The sequence below is a fragment of the Symsagittifera roscoffensis genome, chromosome 1, assembly GCF_963678635.1.
Source record: "Symsagittifera roscoffensis chromosome 1, txSymRosc1.1, whole genome shotgun sequence".
In the NCBI taxonomy this organism is placed as follows: domain Eukaryota; kingdom Metazoa; phylum Xenacoelomorpha; order Acoela; family Convolutidae; genus Symsagittifera; species Symsagittifera roscoffensis.
The window spans coordinates 39,059,705-39,072,641 of record NC_087062.1 but is presented as its reverse complement, the minus strand read 5'-3'; the positions used below and the strand labels follow the sequence as shown (position 1 = coordinate 39,072,641).

Below are 12,937 nucleotides of genomic sequence, written 5' to 3'. Positions count from 1 at the left end.
GTTTTTTCAGCAGCTGCAGTCAAGACCAGGATACGAAACTGGGTTATTGCGTCGACAACGCAATATCCTAACCACTTGACGCTCTGGGACATTTGCACTGCAAGACAATCGTTTTCAAATCTTTTCTAGATTCAGGTGCTTTTGGCGATTTGGAACACTTTCTAGACAGACTTTTGTGGCTTTTTGCTTATAAAATTTGATTTCAGTTTACTTCAGCTCTGCAAAAATTTCTCGTTTTTTTAGCGTTTTCATTACTCGTTAATCAAAGTTTTCTGGCATGTGAAGATTTTTTAAATAACTTCTTTGATTGATTTTCAATAAGCTAAAATGCTAAGGATTATTTTTACAGAGCAATATTTTCCGAATAGAGTAAAATTTCAAAAAAAACTATATGGAAACAACAAAAATTTTTTAAAAACCACAAGCCAAAGACAATTAAACGAAACAATAGTAACAGAAGTAAATACAAAACAGTTTTGTAATTATTTCTGTAACTCTTTTTTCGTTTAATTGTCTTTGGCATGTGGTTTTTAAAAAGTTTATAGGTTTTTTCAGCAGCTGCAGTCAAGACCATGATTCGAACCTGGGTTATTGCGACCACAACGCAATGTCCTAACAAATAGACGATCTGGACCAATTGTACTGCAAGGCAATAGATTTCATATCTTTTCTAGATTCAGGTGCTTCTGGCGACTTGGAACTCTTTCTAGACATACTTTTGTGGATTTTTGCTAAGCAAATTTGATTTTAGTTTACTTCGGCTCTGCAAAAAATTCTCGTTTTTTTTAGCGTTTTCATTAATCGTTAATCAAAGTTTTCTGGCATGTCAAGATTTTTTAAATAACTTCTTTGATTGATTTTCAATAGGCTAAAATGTTAAGGATTATTTTTGCAATGCAATATTTTCCGAATAGAGTAAAAACTCAAAAAAACTACATGGAAACAACTAAAAATTTTTAAAAACCACAAGCCAAAGACAATTAAACGAAACAATAGTAACAGAAGTAAATACAAAACAGTTTTGTATTTATTTCTGTATCTCTTTTTTCGTTTGATTGTCTTTGGCATGTGGTTTTTAAAAGTTTCTAGGTTTTTTCAGCAGCTGCAGTCAAGACCATGATTCGAACCTGGGTTATTGCGGCCACAACGCAATGTCCTAACCACTAGACGATCTCGACCACTTGTACTGCAAGGCAATAGATTTCATATCTTTTCTAGATTCAGGTGCTTTTGGCGATTTGGATTTCTTTCTAGACATACATTTGTGGCTTTTTGCTTATTAAATTTGATTTCGGTTTATTTCAACTCTGCAAAAATTTCTCGTTTTTTTAGCGTTTTCCTTAATCATTATCAAGGTTTTCTGGTATCTGATGATTTTTGAATAACTTCTTTGACAGATTTTCAATAAGCTAAAATGTTAAGGATTAGTTTATGCAGAGCAGTATTTTCCTAAAACAAACTGTTTTGTATGTTTTCTGTAACTATTGTTTCGTTTAATTGTTTTTGGCAAACGGTGTATAAATTTTTTTAGTTTTTTCCAGAAGCTGCTGCTGTCTAGACCAGGATTCGAACCTGGGTTATTGCGGCCAAAACGCAATGTCCTAACCTCTAGACGATCTGGACCAATTGTCCTGCAAGGCAATCGATTTCATTTTTTTTCAAGATTCAGGTGCTTTTGGCGACTTTGAACTCTTTCTAGACAGATTTTTGTGGACTTTTGATTATGAAATTTGATTTCGGTAACCTCAGCTCTGCAAAAATTTCTCCTTTTTTTAGAGTTTTTCTTAATCATTAATCAAGGTTTTCTGGTATCTGATGATTTTTCGAATAACTTCTTTGATTGATTTTCAATAAGCTAAATTGTTTAGGATTAGTTGTTGCAGAGCAGTATTTTCCTAAAAGAAACTGTTTTGTAATTTTTCTGCAACTATTGTTTCGTTTAATTGTTTTTGGCAAACGGTGTATAAAATTTTTTAGTTTTTTCCAGAAGCTGCTGTCCAGACCAGGATTCGCACCTGGGTTATTGCGGCCATAACGCAATGTCCTAACCTCTAGACGATCTGGACCAATTGTTCTGCAACGCAATCGATTTCATTTTTTTTCAAGATTCAGGTGCTTTTGGCGACTTTGAACTCTTTCTAGACAGACTTTTGTGGATTTTTGATTATGAAATTTGATTTCGGTAACCTCAGCTCTGCAAAAACTTCTCGTTTTTTTTTAGCGTTTTCCTTAATCATTATCAAGGTTTTCTGGTATCTGATGATTTTTGAATAACTTCTTTGACAGATTTTCAATAAGCTAAATTGTTAAGGATTAGTTTATGCAGAGCAGTATTTTCCTAAAAGAAACTGTTTTGTATTTTTTCTGTAACTATTGTTTCGTTTAATTGTTTTTGGCAAACGGTGTATAAAATTTTTTAGTTTTTTCCAAAAGCTGCTGCTGTCCAAACCAGGATTCGAACCTGGGTTATTGCGGCCACAACGCAATGTCCTAACCTCTAGACGATCTGGACCAATTGTCCTGCAAGGCAATCGATTTCATTTTTTTCAAGATTCAGGTGCTTTTGGCGACTTTGAACTCTTTCTAGACAGACTTTTGTGGATTTTTGATTATGAAATTTGATTTCGGTAACCTCAGCTCTGCAAAAATTTCTCCTTTTTTAGCGTTTTTCTTAATCATTAATCAAGATTTTCTGGTATCTGATGATTTTTCGAATAACTTCTTTGATTGATTTTCAATAAGCTAAATTGTTTAGGATTAGTTGTTGCAGAGCATTATTTTCCTAAAAGAAACTGTTTTGTATTTTTTCTGTAACTATTGTTTCATTTAATTGATTTTGGCATATGGTGTATAAAATTTTTAAATTTTTTCCAGAAGCTGCTGTCCAGACCAGGATTCAAACCTGGGTGATTTCGGCCACAACGCATTGTCCTAACCACTAGACAATCTGGACCAATTGTCCTGCAAGGCAATCGATTTCATTTTTTTTCAAGATTCAGGTGCTTTTGGCGACTTTGAACTCTTTCTAGACAGACTTTTGTGGATTTTTGATTATGAAATTTGATTTCGGTAACCTCAGCTCTGCAAAAATTTCTCCTTTTTTAGCGTTTTTCTTAATCATTATCAAGGTTTTCTGGTATCTGATGATTTTTGAATAACTTCTTTGACAGATTTTCAATAAGCTAAATTGTTAAGGATTAGTTTATGCAGAGCAGTATTTTCCTAAAAGAAACTGTTTTGTATTTTTTCTGTAACTATTGTTTCGTTTAATTGTTTTTGGCAAACGGTGTATAAAATTTTTTAGTTTTTTCCAAAAGCTGCTGCTGTCCAGACCAGGATTCGAACCTGGGTTATTGCGGCCACAACGCAATGTCCTAACCTCTAGACGATCTGGACCAATTGTCCTGCAAGGCAATCGATTTCATTTTTTTCAAGATTCAGGTGCTTTTGGCGACTTTGAACTCTTTCTAGACAGACTTTTGTGGATTTTTGATTATGAAATTTGATTTCGGTAACCTCAGCTCTGCAAAAATTTCTCCTTTTTTAGCGTTTTTCTTAATCATTAATCAAGATTTTCTGGTATCTGATGATTTTTCGAATAACTTCTTTGATTGATTTTCAATAAGCTAAATTGTTTAGGATTAGTTGTTGCAGAGCATTATTTTCCTAAAAGAAACTGTTTTGTATTTTTTCTGTAACTATTGTTTCATTTAATTGATTTTGGCATATGGTGTATAAAATTTTTAAATTTTTTCCAGAAGCTGCTGTCCAGACCAGGATTCAAACCTGGGTGATTTCGGCCACAACGCATTGTCCTAACCACTAGACAATCTGGACCAATTGTCCTGCAAGGCAATCGATTTCATTTTTTTTCAAGATTCAGGTGCTTTTGGCGACTTTGAACTCTTTCTAGACAGACTTTTGTGGATTTTTGATTATGAAATTTGATTTCGGTAACCTCAGCTTTGCAAAAATTTCTCCTTTTTTTTTTAGCGTTTTTCTTAATCATTAATCAAGATTTTCTGGTATCTGATGATTTTTCGAATAACTTCTTTGATTGATTTTCAATAAACTAAATTGTTAAGGATTAGTTTTTGCAGAGCAGTATTTTCCTAAAAGAAACTGTTTTGTATTTTTTCTGTAACTTTTGTTTCGTTTGATTGTTTTTGGCATGTGGTTTATAAAAAATTTTAATTTTTTCCAGAAGCTGCTGTCCAGACCAGGATTCAAACCTGGGTGATTTCGGCCACAACGCATTGTCCTAACCACTAGACAATCTGGACCAATTGTCCTGCAAGGCAATCGATTTCATTTTTTTTCAAGATTCAGGTGCTTTTGGCGACTTTGAACTCTTTCTAGACAGACTTTTGTGGATTTTTGATTATGAAATTTGATTTCGGTAACCTCAGCTCTGCAAAAATTTCTCCTTTTTTTTAGCGTTTTTCTTAATCATTAATCAAGATTTTCTGGTATCTGATGATTTTTCGAATAACTTCTTTGATTGATTTTCAATAAGCTAAATTGTTTAGGATTAGTTGTTGCAGAGCAGTATTTTCCTAAAAGAAACTGTTTTGTATTTTTTCTGTAACTATTGTTTCATTTAATTGTTTTTGGCATATGGTGTATAAAATTTTTAAATTTTTTCCAGAAGCTGCTGTCCAGACCAGGATTCGAACCTGGGTTATTGCGGCCACGCAATGTCCTAACCTCTAGACGATCTGGACCAATTGTCCTGCAAGGCAATCGATTTCATTTTTTTTTTCAAGATTCAGGTGCTTTTGGCGACTTTGAACTCTTTCTAGACAGACTTTTGTGGATTTTTGATTATGAAATTTGATTTCGGTAACCTCAGCTCTGCAAAAATTTCTCCTTTTTTAAGCGTTTTTCTTAATCATTAATCAAGGTTTTCTGGTATCTGATGATTTTTCGAATAACTTCTTTGATTGATTTTCATTAAGCTAAATTGTTTAGGATTAGTTGTTGCAGAGCAGTATTTTCCTAAAAGACACTGTTTTGTAATTTTTCTGTAACTATTGTTTCGTTTAATTGTTTTTGGCATATGGTGTATAAATTTTTTTAGTTTTTTCCAGAAGCTGCTGTCCAGACCAGGATACGAACCTGGGTTATTGCGGCCACAACGCAATGTCCTAACCTCTAGACGATCTGGACCAATTGTACTGCAAGGCAATCGATTTCATATCTTTTCTAGATTCAGGTGCTTTTGGCGATTTGGAACTCTTTCTAAACATACTTATGTGGCTTTTTGCCTATTAAATTTGATTTTAGTTTACTTCGGCTCTGCAAAAATTTCTCGTTTTTTTTAGCGTTTTCATTAATCGTTAATCAAATTTTCTGGCATGTCAAGATTTTTTGAATAACCTCTTTGATTGATTTTCAATAAGCTAAAATGTTAAGGATTATTTTTGCAGAGCAATATTTTCCGAGTAGAGTAAAATTTCAAAAAAACTACATGGAAACAACTAAAAATTTTTAAAAACCACAAGCCAAAGACAATTAAACGAAACAATAGTAACAGAAGTAAATACAAAACAGTTTTGTATTTATTTCTGTAACTCTTTTTTCGTTTAATTGTTTTTGGCATGTGGTTTTTAAAAGTTTACAGGTTTTTTCAGCAGCTGCAGTCTAGACCATGATTCGAACCTGGGTTATTGCGGCCACAACGAAATGTCCTTACCACTAGACGATCTGGACCAATTGTACTGCAAGGCAATCGATTTCATATCTTTTCTAGATTCAGGTGCTTTTGGCGACTTTGAACTCTTTCTAGACAGACTTTTGTGGATTTTTGATTATGAAATTTGATTTCGGTAACCTCAGCTCTGCAAAAATTTCTCCTTTTTTTAGCGTTTTTCTTAATCATTAATCAAGGTTTTCTGGTATCTGATGTTTTTTCGAATAACTTCTTAAATTGATTTTCAATAAGCTAAATTGTTTAGGATTAGTTGTTGCAGAGCAGTACTTTCCTAAAAGAAACTGTTTTGTACTTTTTCTGTAACTATTGTTTCGTTTAATTGTTTTTGGCATATGGTGTATAAAAGTTTTTAGTTTTTTCCCGAAGCTGCTGTCCAGACCAGGATTCGAACCTGGGTTCTTGCGGCCACAACGCAATGTCCTAACCACTAGACGATCTGGACCAATTGTACTGCTAGGCAATCGATTTCATATCTTTTCTAGATTCAGGTGCTTTTGGCGATTTGGAACTCTTTCTAGACATACTTATGTGGCTTTTTGCTTATTAAATTTGATTTCGGTTTACCTCAGCTCTGCGAAAATGTCTCGTTTTTTAGCGTTTTCATTAATCATTAATCAAGGTTTTCTGGTATCTGATGATTTTTCGAATAACTACTTTGATTAATTTTCAATAAACTAAATTGTTAAGGATTAGTTTTTGCAGAGCAGTATTTTCCTAAAAGAAACTGTTTTGTATTTTTTCAGTAACTATTGTTTCGTTTAATTGTTTTTGGCATGTGGTGCATAAAATTTTTTAGTTTTTTCCAGAAGCTGCTGTCCAGACCAGGATTCGAACCTGGATTATTGCGGCCTCAGCTAAAATGTTAAGGATTATTTTTGCAGAGCAATATTTTCCGAGAAGAGTAAAATTTCAAAAAAACTACATGGAAACAACTAAAAAATTTTAAAAACCACAAGCCAAAGACAATTAAACGAAACAATAGTAACAGAAGTAAATACAAAACAGTTTTGTATTTATTTCTGTAACTCTTTTTTCGTTTAATTGTCTTTGGCATGTGGTTTTTAAAAGTTTACAGGTTTTTTCAGCAGCTGCAGTCTAGACCATGATTCGAACCTGGGTTATTGCGGCCACAACGAAATGTCCTTACCACTAGACGATCTGGACCAATTGTACTGCAAGGCAATCGATTTCATATCTTTTCTAGATTCAGGTGCTTTTGGCGACTTTGAACTCTTTCTAGACAGACTTTTGTGGATTTTTGATTATGAAATTTGATTTCGGTAACCTCAGCTCTGCAAAAATTTCTCCTTTTTTTAGCGTTTTTCTTAATCATTAATCAAGGTTTTCTGGTATCTGATGTTTTTTCGAATAATTTCTTTGATTGATTTTCAATAAGCTAAATTGTTAAGGATTAATTGTTGCAGAGCAGTATTTTCCTAAAAGAAACTGTTTTGTATTTTTTCAGTAACTATTGTTTCGTTTAATTGTTTTTGGCATGTGGTGCATAAAATTTTTTAGTTTTTCCCAGAAGCTGCTTTCCAGACCAGGATTCGAACCTGGATTATTGCGGCCACAACGCAATGTCCTAACCACTAGATGATCTGGACCAATTGTACTACAAGGCAATCGATTTCATATCTACTCTAGATTCAGGTGCTTTTGGCGATTTGAAACTCTTTCTAGACATACTTATGTGGCTTTTTGCTTATTAAATTTGATTTCGGTTTATCTCAGCTCTGCGAAAATGTCTCGTTTTTTTAGCGTTTTTCTTAATCATTAATCAAGGTTTTCTGGTATCTGATGATTTTTCGAATAACTACTTTGATTAATTTTCAATAAGCTAAATTGTTAAGGATTAGTTTTTGCAGAGCAGTATTTTCCTAAAACAAACTGTTTTGTATTTTTTCAGTAACTATTGTTTCGTTTAGTTGTTTTTGGCATGTGGTGCATAAAATTTTTTAGTTTTTTACAGAAGCTGCTGTCCAGACCAGGATTCGAACCTGGATTATTGCGGCCACAACGCAATGTCCTAACCACTAGACGATCTGGACCAATTGTAGAGCAAGGCAATCGATTTCATTTATTTTCTAGATTCAGGTGCTTTTGGCGACTTTGAACTCTTTCTAGACAGACTTTTGTGGATTTTTGCTTAGCAAACTTGATTTCGGTTTACTTCGGCGCTGCAAAAGTTTCTCGTTTTTTTAAGCGTTTTCATTAAACAATAATCAAGCTTTTCTGGCATCTCATGATTTTTTGAATAAGTTCCTTGATTGCTTTTCCATAAGCTTAATTGTTAAGGATTAATTGTTGCAGAGCAGTATTTTCCTAAAAGAAACTGTTTTGTATTTTTTCAGTAACTATTGTTTCGTTTAATTGTTTTTGGCATGTGGTGCATAAAATTTTTTAGTTTTTCCCAGAAGCTGCTGTCCAGACCAGGATTCGAACCTGGATTATTGCGGCCACAACGCAATGTCCTAACCACTAGATGATCTGGACCAATTGTACTACAAGGCAATCGATTTCATATCTACTCTAGATTCAGGTGCTTTTGGCGATTTGGAACTCTTTCTAGACATACTTATGTGGCTTTTTGCTTATTAAATTTGATTTCGGTTTACCTCAGCTCTGCGAAAATCTCTCGTTTTTCTAGCGTTTTCCTTAATCATTAACCAAGGTTTTGTGGTATCTGATGATTTTTCGAATAACTACTTTGATTAATTTTCAATAAGCTAAATTGTTAAGGATTAGTTTTTGCAGAGCAGTATTTTCCTAAAAGAAACTGTTTTGTATTTTTTCAGTAACTATTGTTTCGTTTAATTGTTTTTGGCATGTGGTGCATAAAATTTTTTAGTTTTTTCCAGAAGCTGCTGTCCAGACCAGGATTCGAACCTGGGTTATTGCGGCCACAACGCAATGTCCTAACCACTAGACGATCTGGACCAATTGTACTGCTAGGCAATCGATTTCATATCTTTTCTAGATTCAGGTGCTTTTGGCGATTTGGAACTCTTTCTAGAGCGACTTTTGTGGCTTTTTGTTTAGCAAATTTGATTTCGGTTCACTTCAGCTCTGCAAAAATTTCTCGTTTTTTTAGCGTTTTCCTTAATCATTAATCAAGTTTTTCTGGCATCTGATGATTTTTTGAATAAATTCTTTGATTAATTTTCAATAAGCTAAATTGTTAAGGATTAGTTTTTGCAGAGCAGTATTTTCCTAAAAGAAACTGTTTTGTATTTTTTCAGTAAGTATTGTTTCGTTTAATTGTTTTTGGCATGTGGTGCATAAAATTTTTTAGTTTTTTCCAGAAGTTGCTGTCCAGACCAGGATTCGAACCTGGATTATTGCGGCCACAACCCAATGTCCTATCCACTAGACGATCTGGACCAATTGTACTGCTAGGCAATCGATTTCATATCTTTTCTAGATTCAGGTGCTTTTGGCGATTTGGAACTCTTTCTAGACATACTTATGTGGCTTTTTGCTTATTAAATTTGATTTCGGTTTACCTCAGCTCTGCGAAAATTTCTCGTTTTTTGGCGTTTTCTTTAATCATTAATCAAGAATTTCTGGTATCTGATGATTTTTCGAATAACTACTTTGATTAATTTTCAATAAGCTAAATTGTTAAGGATTAGTTTTTGCAGAGCAGTATTTTCCTAAAAGAAACTGTTTTGTATTTTTTCAGTAACTATTGTTTCGTTTAATTGTTTTTGGCATGTGGTGCATAAAATGTTTTAGTTTTTTCCCGAAGCTGCTGTCCAGACCAGGATTCGAACCTGGGTTATTGCGGCCACAACGCAATGTCCTAACCACTAGACGATCTGGACCAATTGTACTGCTAGGCAATCGATTTCATATCTTTTCTAGATTCAGGTGCTTTTGGCGATTTGAAACTCTTTCTAGACATACTTATTTGTCTTTTTGCTTATTAAATTTGATTTCGGTTTACCTCAGCTCTGCGAAAATTTCTCGTTTTTTTAGCGTTTTCTTTAATCATTAATCAAGGTTTTCTGGTATCTGATGATTTTTCGAATAACTACTTTGATTAATTTTCAATAAGCTAAATTGTTAAGGATTAGTTTTTGCAGAGCAGTATTTTCCTAAAAGAAACTGTTTTGTATTTTTTCAGTAACTATTGTTTCGTTTAATTGTTTTTGGCATGTGGTGAATAAAATTTTTTAGTTTTTTCCCGAAGCTGCTGTCCAGACCAGGATTCGAACCTGGGTTATTGCGGCCACAACGCAATGTCCTAACCACTAGACGATCTGGACCAACTGTACTACTAGGCAACCGATTTCATATCTTTTCTAGATTCAGGTGCTTTTGGCGATTTGAAACTCTTTCTAGACATACTTATTTGTCTTTTTGCTTATTAAATTTGATTTCGATTTACCTCAGCTCTGCGAAAATCTCTCGTTTTTCTAGCGTTTTCCTTAATCATTAACCAAGGTTCTGTGGTATCTGATGATTTTTCGAATAACTACTTTGATTAATTTTCAATAAGCTAAATTGTTAAGGATTAGTTTTTGCAGAGCAGTATTTTCCTAAAAGAAACTGTTTTGTATTTTTTCAGTAACTATTGTTTCGTTTAATTGTTTTTGGCATGTGGTGCATAAAATGTTTTAGTTTTTTCCCGAAGCTGCTGTCCAGACCAGGATTCGAACCTGGGTTATTGCGGCCACAACGCAATGTCCTAACCACTAGACGATCTGGACCAATTGTACTGCTAGGCAATCGATTTCATATCTTTTCTAGATTCAGGTGCTTTTGGCGATTTGAAACTCTTTCTAGACATACTTATTTGTCTTTTTGCTTATTAAATTTGATTTCGGTTTACCTCAGCTCTGCGAAAATTTCTCGTTTTTTTAGCGTTTTCTTTAATCATTAATCAAGGTTTTCTGGTATCTGATGATTTTTCGAATAACTACTTTGATTAATTTTCAATAAGCTAAATTGTTAAGGATTAGTTTTTGCAGAGCAGTATTTTCCTAAAAGAAACTGTTTTGTATTTTTTCAGTAACTATTGTTTCGTTTAATTGTTTTTGGCATGTGGTGAATAAAATTTTTTAGTTTTTTCCCGAAGCTGCTGTCCAGACCAGGATTCGAACCTGGGTTATTGCGGCCACAACGCAATGTCCTAACCACTAGACGATCTGGACCAACTGTACTACTAGGCAACCGATTTCATATCTTTTCTAGATTCAGGTGCTTTTGGCGATTTGAAACTCTTTCTAGACATACTTATTTGTCTTTTTGCTTATTAAATTTGATTTCGATTTACCTCAGCTCTGCGAAAATCTCTCGTTTTTCTAGCGTTTTCCTTAATCATTAACCAAGGTTCTGTGGTATCTGATGATTTTTCGAATAACTACTTTGATTAATTTTCAATAAGCTAAATTGTTAAGGATTAGTTTTTGCAGAGCAGTATTTTCCTAAAAGAAACTGTTTTGTATTTTTTCAGTAACTATTGTTTCGTTTAATTGTTTTTGGCATGTGGTGCATAAAATTTTTTAGTTTTTTACAGAAGCTGCTGTCCAGACCAGGATTCGAACCTGGATTATTGCGGCCAAAACGCAATGTCCTAACCACTAGACGATCTGGACCAATTGTAGAGCAAGGCAATCGATTTCATTTATTTTCTAGATTCAGGTGCTTTTGGCGACTTTGAACTCTTTCTAGACAGACTTTTGTGGATTTTTGCTTAGCAAACTTGATTTCGGTTTACTTCGGCGCTGCAAAAGTTTCTCGTTTTTCTAAGCGTTTTCATTAAACAATAATCAAGCTTTTCTGGCATCTCATGATTTTTTGAATAAGTTCCTTGATTGCTTTTCCATAAGCTAAATTGTTAAGGATTAATTGTTGCAGAGCAGTATTTTCCTAAAAGAAACTGTTTTGTATTTTTTCAGTAACTATTGTTTCGTTTAATTGTTTTTGGCATGTGGTGCATAAAATTTTTTAGTTTTTCCCAGAAGCTGCTGTCCAGACCAGGATTCGAACCTGGATTATTGCGGCCACAACGCAATGTCCTAACCACTAGATGATCTGGACCAATTGTAATACAAGGCAATCGATTTCATATCTACTCTAGATTTAGGTGCTTTTGGCGATTTGGAACTCTTTCTAGACATACTTATGTGGCTTTTTGCTTATTAAATTTGATTTCGGTTTACCTCAGCTCTGCGAAAATCTCTCGTTTTTCTAGCGTTTTCCTTAATCATTAACCAAGGTTTTGTGGTATCTGATGATTTTTCGAATAACTACTTTGATTAATTTTCAATAAGCTAAATTGTTAAGGATTAGTTTTTGCAGAGCAGTATTTTCCTAAAAGAAACTGTTTTGTATTTTTTCAGTAACTATTGTTTCGTTTAATTGTTTTTGGCATGTGGTGCATAAAATTTTTTAGTTTTTTCCAGAAGCTGCTGTCCAGACCAGGATTCGAACCTGGGTTATTGCGGCCACAACGCAATGTCCTAACCACTAGACGATCTGGACCAATTGTACTGCTAGGCAATCGATTTCATATCTTTTCTAGATTCAGGTGCTTTTGGCGATTTGGAACTCTTTCTAGAGCGACTTTTGTGGCTTTTTGTTTAGCAAATTTGATTTCGGTTCACTTCAGCTCTGCAAAAATTTCTCGTTTTTTTAGCGTTTTCCTTAATCATTAATCAAGTTTTTCTGGCATCTGATGATTTTTTGAATAACTTCTTTGATTAATTTTCAATAAGCTAAATTGTTAAGGATTAGTTTTTGCAGAGCAGTATTTTCCTAAAAGAAACTGTTTTGTATTTTTTCAGTAACTATTGTTTCGTTTAATTGTTTTTGGCATGTGGTGCATAAAATTTTTTAGTTTTTTCCAGAAGTTGCTGTCCAGACCAGGATTCGAACCTGGATTATTGCGGCCACAACACAATGTCCTATCCACTAGACGATCTGGACCAATTGTACTGCTAGGCAATCGATTTCATATCTTTTCTAGATTCAGGTGCTTTTGGCGATTTGGAACTCTTTCTAGACATACTTATGTGGCTTTTTGCTTATTAAATTTGATTTCGGTTTACCTCAGCTCTGCGAAAATTTCTCGTTTTTTGGCGTTTTCCTTAATCATTAATCAAGAATTTCTGGTATCTGATGATTTTTCGAATAACTACTTTGATTAATTTTCAATAAGCTAAATTGTTAAGGATTAGTTTTTGCAGAGCAGTATTTTCCTAAAAGAAACTGTTT

General features: G+C 33.8%; 1 protein-coding gene and 13 non-coding genes across 23 annotated transcripts in view; all 14 read right to left on the bottom strand.

Annotated features, from left to right (window-relative positions):
- LOC134844147 (muscle calcium channel subunit alpha-1-like) overlaps positions 1–12,937 on the bottom strand; it is a 181,873-nt gene that overhangs the window by 114,815 nt on the left and 54,121 nt on the right. The gene's annotated exons all lie outside the window — the stretch shown is intronic.
- Trnaq-uug (transfer RNA glutamine (anticodon UUG)) lies at positions 1,552–1,623 on the bottom strand. Its single transcript has one exon. It is a non-coding gene; the product is annotated as a tRNA-Gln (tRNA).
- Positions 2,441–2,512, bottom strand: Trnah-gug (transfer RNA histidin (anticodon GUG)). Its single transcript has one exon. It is a non-coding gene; the product is annotated as a tRNA-His (tRNA).
- On the bottom strand, positions 3,325–3,396 carry Trnah-gug (transfer RNA histidin (anticodon GUG)). Its single transcript has one exon. It is a non-coding gene; the product is annotated as a tRNA-His (tRNA).
- On the bottom strand, positions 6,084–6,155 carry Trnah-gug (transfer RNA histidin (anticodon GUG)). Its single transcript has one exon. It is a non-coding gene; the product is annotated as a tRNA-His (tRNA).
- Trnah-gug (transfer RNA histidin (anticodon GUG)) lies at positions 7,693–7,764 on the bottom strand. Its single transcript has one exon. It is a non-coding gene; the product is annotated as a tRNA-His (tRNA).
- Trnah-gug (transfer RNA histidin (anticodon GUG)) lies at positions 8,582–8,653 on the bottom strand. Its single transcript has one exon. It is a non-coding gene; the product is annotated as a tRNA-His (tRNA).
- On the bottom strand, positions 9,469–9,540 carry Trnah-gug (transfer RNA histidin (anticodon GUG)). The gene has a single exon. It is a non-coding gene; the product is annotated as a tRNA-His (tRNA).
- Trnah-gug (transfer RNA histidin (anticodon GUG)) lies at positions 9,913–9,984 on the bottom strand. The gene has a single exon. It is a non-coding gene; the product is annotated as a tRNA-His (tRNA).
- Positions 10,357–10,428, bottom strand: Trnah-gug (transfer RNA histidin (anticodon GUG)). The gene has a single exon. It is a non-coding gene; the product is annotated as a tRNA-His (tRNA).
- Positions 10,801–10,872, bottom strand: Trnah-gug (transfer RNA histidin (anticodon GUG)). The gene has a single exon. It is a non-coding gene; the product is annotated as a tRNA-His (tRNA).
- On the bottom strand, positions 11,245–11,316 carry Trnaq-uug (transfer RNA glutamine (anticodon UUG)). Its single transcript has one exon. It is a non-coding gene; the product is annotated as a tRNA-Gln (tRNA).
- Positions 12,134–12,205, bottom strand: Trnah-gug (transfer RNA histidin (anticodon GUG)). The gene has a single exon. It is a non-coding gene; the product is annotated as a tRNA-His (tRNA).
- On the bottom strand, positions 12,578–12,649 carry Trnah-gug (transfer RNA histidin (anticodon GUG)). The gene has a single exon. It is a non-coding gene; the product is annotated as a tRNA-His (tRNA).